Source organism: Pristiophorus japonicus, chromosome 23 (assembly GCF_044704955.1).
Source record: "Pristiophorus japonicus isolate sPriJap1 chromosome 23, sPriJap1.hap1, whole genome shotgun sequence".
Taxonomy (NCBI): Eukaryota; Metazoa; Chordata; class Chondrichthyes; family Pristiophoridae; genus Pristiophorus; species Pristiophorus japonicus.
This window is the reverse complement of record NC_091999.1, coordinates 55,139,902-55,147,033: the sequence shown is the minus strand read 5'-3', so window position 1 is coordinate 55,147,033 and position 7,132 is coordinate 55,139,902. Positions and strand designations below refer to the sequence as shown.

The window sequence follows — 7,132 nt, the reverse complement described above, 5'->3', positions numbered from 1 at the left end:
AATTCGAGTTTGTCAGCTTCTTGGCTACATTTTCTTCAATGTAAGGTGACATTTCATTTATGCTTCTCCGAATTGTATCATCAGACAGCGGAATCTTTGCAATGTCTTGTTCTGCTGCATCACCAAACAATATTTTGGCAATTTTACGACTTGCAGACAAAATAAGTGACTCAGCTAAAGTATGAGACTTCATTTTCTGCGCTATTAATTCAGCAAATTCTTAAGAAGCAATTTGAACCTTATCTGACACCCTTAACATTTTTTTCAAAATATTTGACTTCTTTTGATTGCGTCAACATTAATTTCCTAAACTAACTCTGATCTTTTGTTGAAAGATGTGCATGCTTCGAAGTAAAATGACGTTTCAATTTACTGCGAACCATTGCACTGTTCTACAGTTTTTTTCTGCACAAACACACAATGGAATGGGACATTCTTCTTATCCTGTCCATGAAAAACTGAACCTCAAATAATCCTCCATTATTTACAAAGAATTTTGGATTTTTTAGGATTTGGTTCGGCGCCGCTTGTACTGGCTTTGGTTGTCGGCCTATTAGCGCCACTTGTAGTGGCACTGTCATTGACATCTCCTTGCTCATTTTTACGTTTTCTTAAAATGAATTTGTCCATTGCGGGGACAAACTTTATTCGGCTGAATGATCCAAACTCCAGGCAGACACGAACTGAGACTTCCAATTTCCAAACTCCAGAGAGTCCAGACAGAAACGAACCTTGAGTTGAACAGGAAGTTTTGATTTTGACTATGATCAAAATATGCTAAAAGCCAACTCTCAGAAATCAAAGTAACCGCTAGGGTTGCGAGGCCAGTTCAAATTGGATGTCGCCTACATCAAAGGAGCCACTAATTGGCGCTGTATCAGGTCAAAGCATCAAAGATGTCGCCAGTCCCGGCCACACATCAAGCTGCAGATCAATAAACAACAATAACAAAATAGAAAGTAGAATGTGGTTAAATGTAATTAAATAGTTTTTAACATTTTATTATAAAAACTACACATTTACTGCATATGTGTTGGACTCGTCTGTCATTTCTTTCATCCTATATAATAATGACATTGTAAGCTTTTCACATGAACAATTTAATACTATTATTTTGGATTGGATGTGGCCATTACCCAACTGCCCCCAGGCTACGCCCTTGGTACAGACCCACTTACACACACAAATATAAAAATACATGCTTATACATACACACACACACACACATACAGTCTCATTCGATGGGAGGCACTCACACTTCTCTATTATCAATGGGAGGGAGTAAGGGAATGAGAGAGGGAGGGTGGTGGATGGCGGTGTTCAGTACTAAAGGGAAACACATTTTCCAAAGGATTCTGTTCTGAGTATGGACATATAAGTTGTTTGTGTGTGTTGTCTCTTGTCATTATTACTTGTACAACTCTAGAACATAGTGTTTTGACAATAGTAGAGATAAATAGATAATTATTTGTCAATATTGGCAATGTTTATTACAGCAGTGGCATCATACATATAGGTAGATGATATATGTGCATATGTGTCTGCCTATCCCTCTCTCTCACCCTAACCTTCTGTTTCAGAGTTAAGTGGTTTGTGTTTCATTGTAAAAGTAGCTAAAGTCCACCATACTTTTACACAATTTGGTGGCACACCTGTGAAGGGTTCACGGCACACCAATGTGCCGCGGAACACCGGTTGAGAACCACTGATCTAAACCCTTGATGAGTTTAAACACGTCTATCAAATCTCCACTTTAACTTCTCTCCTCCAAGTAGAACAATGCCATCTTCTCCAATTTCTCCACATTAATTGAAGCCCCTAATGCCTAGAAGTAATCTTGCTTGTAAAAATGTTGGAGTCCATTATTAACGAAGCAGTAGCAGGACATTTGGAAAAGCAAAATTCGGTCTGGCAGAGGCAGCATGAATTTATGAAGGTGAAGTAATGTTTGAAAAATTTGCTGGATTTATTTGAGTATGTAGTGAACAGGGTGGATAAAAGGGAACCAGTGGGTGTGGTGTATTTGGTCTTCCAGAAGGCATTTAACAAGGTGCCACATAAAAGGTTACTGCACAAGATAAAAGTTCACGGGGTTGCGGGTAATATATTAGCATGGATAGAGGATTGGTTAATTAACAGAGAACAGAGATTCGGTATAAATTGGTCATTCTCTGGTTGGCAACCGGAAATTATGGGGTGTGCAGGGATCAGTGCCGGGACCCCAACTATTTACTATCTACATTAACGACTTGGAAGATGGGACTGAGTGTAATGTGGCAAAGTTTGCTGACAATCTAAAGATGAGAGGAAAAGCAATGTGTGAGGAGGACACACACGATCTGCAAAAGGACATAGACAGGTTATGTGAGTGGGGAAAAACTTGGCACATGGAGCACAATGTTGGAATGTGTGAAGTCATGCACTTTGCAGAAAAAAAATCAAACAGCAATTTATTATTTAAATGGATAAATATTGCAACATGCCACCATGTAGTGGGACGTGGGGGTACTTATGCATGAAACACAAAAGGATGGTATGCAGGTACAGCAAGTGAACAGGAAGGCCAATGGTAACTTGGCCTTTATTGCAAAGAGATGGAGTATAAAAGCAGGGAAGTCTTGCTACAGCTATATAAGGTATTGTTGTGATCACACCTGGAATACTGCGTGCAGTTTTGGTTTCCATATTTACGAAAGGATCAACTTGCTTTGGAGGCAATTCAGAGAATGTTCACTCAGATGATTCCGCAGATGAGGGGGTTGACTTTTGAGGAAAGGTTGAGTCGGTTGGCCCTCTGCTCATTGAAATTCAGAAGAATGAGAGGTGATCTTGTCGAAAGGTATATGTTTAAGAAGGGGCATGAAAAAGTGGATGCAGAGAGGATGTTTCGACTGATGCGGGAGACTAGAACTAGAGGGTACAAACTTAGAGCAGGGGCCGCGCATTAAAAGCAGTGATGAGGAGAAATTTCTTCTCTCAAAGGGTTGTAAATCTGTGGAATTCGCTGCCTCAAAGAGCTGTGGAAGCTTGGACGTTGAATACATTTAAGACAGAAATAGACAGTTCCTTAAAAGATAAGGGGATATGGGTTTAGCGGGAACGGACGGGTAAGTGGACCTGAGTCCATGATCAGATCAGCCATGATCGTATTGAATGTTGCAGCAGGCTCGAGGGGCCGTATGGCCCACTCCTGCTCCTCTTTCTTATGTTCTTTTGTTCTTATAATCTACTAAATCTCCTCTTAACCTTCTCTGCTCTAAGGAGAGCAGCCCGAGAATTCTCCAGTCTCTCCAAATAATTTTAATCGCCCATACTGGATGCATTTCCATTAAATCTCTTCTGCATCCTCTCGAAAGTCTTCACGTCCTTCCTAAAGTGAGGTGCGCAGAATTGGACACAGTACTCCAGCTAGGGCTGAACTAGTATTTCTAGTCATTTATCCCTGGTATCAATCTGGAAAATCTCCCCTGAAACTTTCTGTGTTGTAAGGAAAACAGCCCCAGCTTCTCCAAATGTGTCCGCGTAGAGAGAGTTTGAATCCTACCATCCCGTACACAGAATGGCAGCGAGCTCCAGGCGGGCAATGGCCCGTCCTCAACAGCGAGAAGGGGGAGGAAAAATGAGCTTCTGAAGTCGACGATGTCTTAAAATAATTTATTTAATTCTTACCTTTATCTTTTTTATTTAAATAACGGAAAATATCCTGACTGCCCCAACTAGAATTTCTACCCAGTGCCAGTTCCGCATCCAACTCCCTCTCCAGAAAGGTCGCCATTTTATTACGTGTCAGTGTTGTTAGGCAGGGGGATTAAATATATATATATATTAGCCATCGCTCTCTCTCTTATTTGATAATATATATTAAAGCTCGCTGAAGGAATTGGGTGCAGAAAATTCCATCTGAGGAATCCTCATCGATGGGAGCAGATAAACTGAAAAGGGAAATAATAACAATCGGTTGGCCTGAGGGAGGGATGGCGGGAGGGAGGAGTGGAGCAAGGGAGTGGTGGAGTGATGGAGGGGTGAGGAATGGACGGAGAAAGGGAGGGAAGTGTGCAGGGAGGGAGAGATTGACGGAGCGACATATGGAGGTATGGAGGGCGGGAGGGATGGACGGAGGGGGGGGGGGAAGGAGAGACGCGTGGAGGGTGGAAGAGATGGTGGGAGGGAGCGATGAAGGGAGGGAGTGAAGTAGAGACGGGTGGAGCGTGGGGGGATGGAGGAACGGAGTGATGGAGTATATGTCAATTTACTCTCTTTTTCTCTTTTTCTTTTTCTCACACAGTTTGCTTCTCCTTTTCAGACTCACACTTTCTGTCTCTCATTGTCTCTATCTCGCTGTCTGTCTCTCCCTGTTTGTCGATTTGACTCTGTCTCTCAATGTGTCTGTCGACTTCTCATGGTGTCCAGTTCTGTTCACAGCTCGATTCCAGCTCTGACAGAGCCCATACATGTTAGATCCTTGTTAGTATAGTGGTGAGTATCCTCGCCTATTATGCGGGAGGCCGGGGTTCAATTCCCTGACAAAAAGGCAGCGCAGCTTTTTCAAAATGCAGAATTTTACTTGTTTCTTGGTTTCGATTCATGTTAAAAATTTCCAGAGCAATACAGAACAGTAAAAATACAGCAAGAGCAGATTGCCTCTTCCAGATCAGATTTTTAGCAAAGGAGACTGTTTCAGGATTCTGTGGCCGTCTGCTGCATAGAGATGGATGACTGAGTTTTATCTGAGTAACATTTAACAAAGCCGTGAGCCAGTAGTCGTGGCCGAGTGGCTAAGGCGATGTATTGGAAATCCCTTGGGGGTTCCCGTGCACGTTCGAATCCTGCCGACTATGGATCTCAGCATTTTTCATTCCATTTCACAATTTAATCAGATCCCTGCAAAACTGATCCTGAGTAATCAAATGCAGTACTTGGGGAATTTTGCATTGTTGAAGCTGTTGACTTTCGGATGAAACGTTAAATTGAAACTCCGTCTGCACTCTTGGGTGGATGTGAAAATTCCCAGAGCATTACTCGAAAAAGAATAGGAGAGTTGCCCCCGTGTCAATATTGCGAAAAATGTTCGAAAATGTTCACTGTTACCCGTGTGTCTGTGGGGGTGGAGTTAAAGCCCAGATTCTCATAGAGACAGAATTCGGCTATGGATGGACGAGTGGTTAATGCGTCGGACTTGAAATGCGATAGTTTTATATCCACGTGGGTTCGTATCCCAGTCCTGGTAATTCCTTAATTTAACGCCAAATGTTTCCCATCCTGCTCAGTGATACCCGATTTTAATCTTTTGAATCTGCATTTTTCTGTAACTCTGTGACACTCTGAGCCGATAATGAAATAAAATTGTGAAATGTATCTGTGTCGCTAAGTCTATGCCTCTTTCTCTCTTTGTAGAGATTTGTATGCGGTGGTGTGTTTGAGTCTTTGTCTCTCTCAGTCTGCATTTCTCTGACTCACTCTGTTTGTCCCTGTTTCTTTGTTTGTCTCTGTCTCTCAATCTATCTCTTTTCTCACGGTGTCCATTTCTGTTCCAATGGGATTCTCTCAGACTCTCTGTCTGACTGTCTATGTCGTTCGCATTCCCTCTGTCTGTCCATGTCTTTGCCTGTCTCTGTTAGTCCCTGTCTGAAACCTGATGAGTATTTCCATTATTTTCTGTTTTTGTCTCTAACTCTCTCTCTCTACCTGTCTTTCTCTCTTTCAATCTCCCTCTCTTTGTCTCTGTATTTCTCTGTCATTCCAGCACTATTTGCCTCCCTCTCTTTATGGAGCACGCAAACACATCTCTGTGTATGTATGTGTTTGAGTTTTTGTCTCACTCAGTCTAGACCCTCCCTCTCAGTCTCAACTTTCTGTCTCTTTTTATCTCTATCTCACTGTCTGTCTCGCTGTTTATCTCTGTCTCTCAATGTGTCTGTCTCTTTCACACGGTGTCCAGTTCTGTTCCAATGTGATTCTCTCAGTCACTCTGTCTGAGTGTCTCTCTCTTTCCCATCATCTCTGTCTATCTATGTCTCTGACTGTCTGTCTCTCTTTGCCTGTCTCTTAGTTCTGGTCTCTATCCTGCTGAGTATTTCCATCATGTTCGGTTTATATCTCTGTCTCTCTCGATCTGTCTTTCTCTAACTCTATCTGTCGCTCCTTGTCATTGTATTTATCACTGTCTTTCTCTCACTCTTTCCCTCTCTCTCTTTATAGAGCACATAAACACATCTCTGTCTTTGTGTGTGTTTGAGTCTTTTTCCTCACTCAGTCTGCCTCTTCTTCTCAGACTAACACTTTCTGTATCTCGTTGTCTCCATCTCGCTGTCTGTCTCTCCCTGTTTGGCGGTTTGTCTCTGTCTCTCAATGTGTCGGTCGGCTTCTCATGGTGTCCAGTTCTGTTCACAGCTCAATTCCGGCTCTGACAGAACCCAGATCTGTCAGTTCCTCGTTAGTACAGTGGGTAGGATCCCCGCCTGCCACGAGGAGCCCGGGGTTCAATCATCCGATGAAGAGGCAGTTGTTTCAAAATGCAGAATTTTACTTTTGATTCTTCGTATAGATTCATGTTAAAAAGTTCCAGAGTAATATAGAACAGTAAAAATACAGCAAGATTACCTCTTCCAGATCAGATTTTTAGCAAACGGAGATGGTTTCAGGATTCTGTGGCCGTCTGCTGCACAAAGATGGATGACTGAGTTTTATCTGAGTAACATTTAAAGCAAGAGCAAGGAAGTAGTCGTGGCCGAGTGGTTAAGGCGATGGACTAGGAATCCATTGGAGTCCCCTGGCGCAGGTTCGAATCCTGCCCTCTACGAATCTCAGCATTTTTCATTCCATTTCGCAATTTTATCAGATCCCTCCAAAACTGATCTTGAGTTTGGTGGAATAACATCCCACACCTTTCAACGCTGACATTTTTTTTCTCATTTTCATTTATCTGCAATATTCACGATACATACGAATAGAAAAATGCAAACATCAGCCAAATTAGCGACAGTGATTCTGCCTGTCTATACCTCTATATGTCTAAGGCACTCTGTGCTGTCCGTCGGTGCGTGTGTATTTCAGGTTGTGCGTGCGTCTGTGTCTCTGTGTCTGTCACCGTGTATGTGCAACTGTCTGTGGATATCATCACCATGAATTTGGT

At 42.5% G+C, this 7,132-nt stretch overlaps 1 non-coding gene across 1 annotated transcript; it reads left to right on the top strand.

Moving 5' to 3' along the window:
• Positions 1 to 6,717: 6,717 nt before the first annotated feature.
• On the top strand, positions 6,718 to 6,799 carry trnap-agg (transfer RNA proline (anticodon AGG)). The gene has a single exon. It is a non-coding gene; the product is annotated as a tRNA-Pro (tRNA).
• Positions 6,800 to 7,132: the final 333 nt, after the last annotated feature.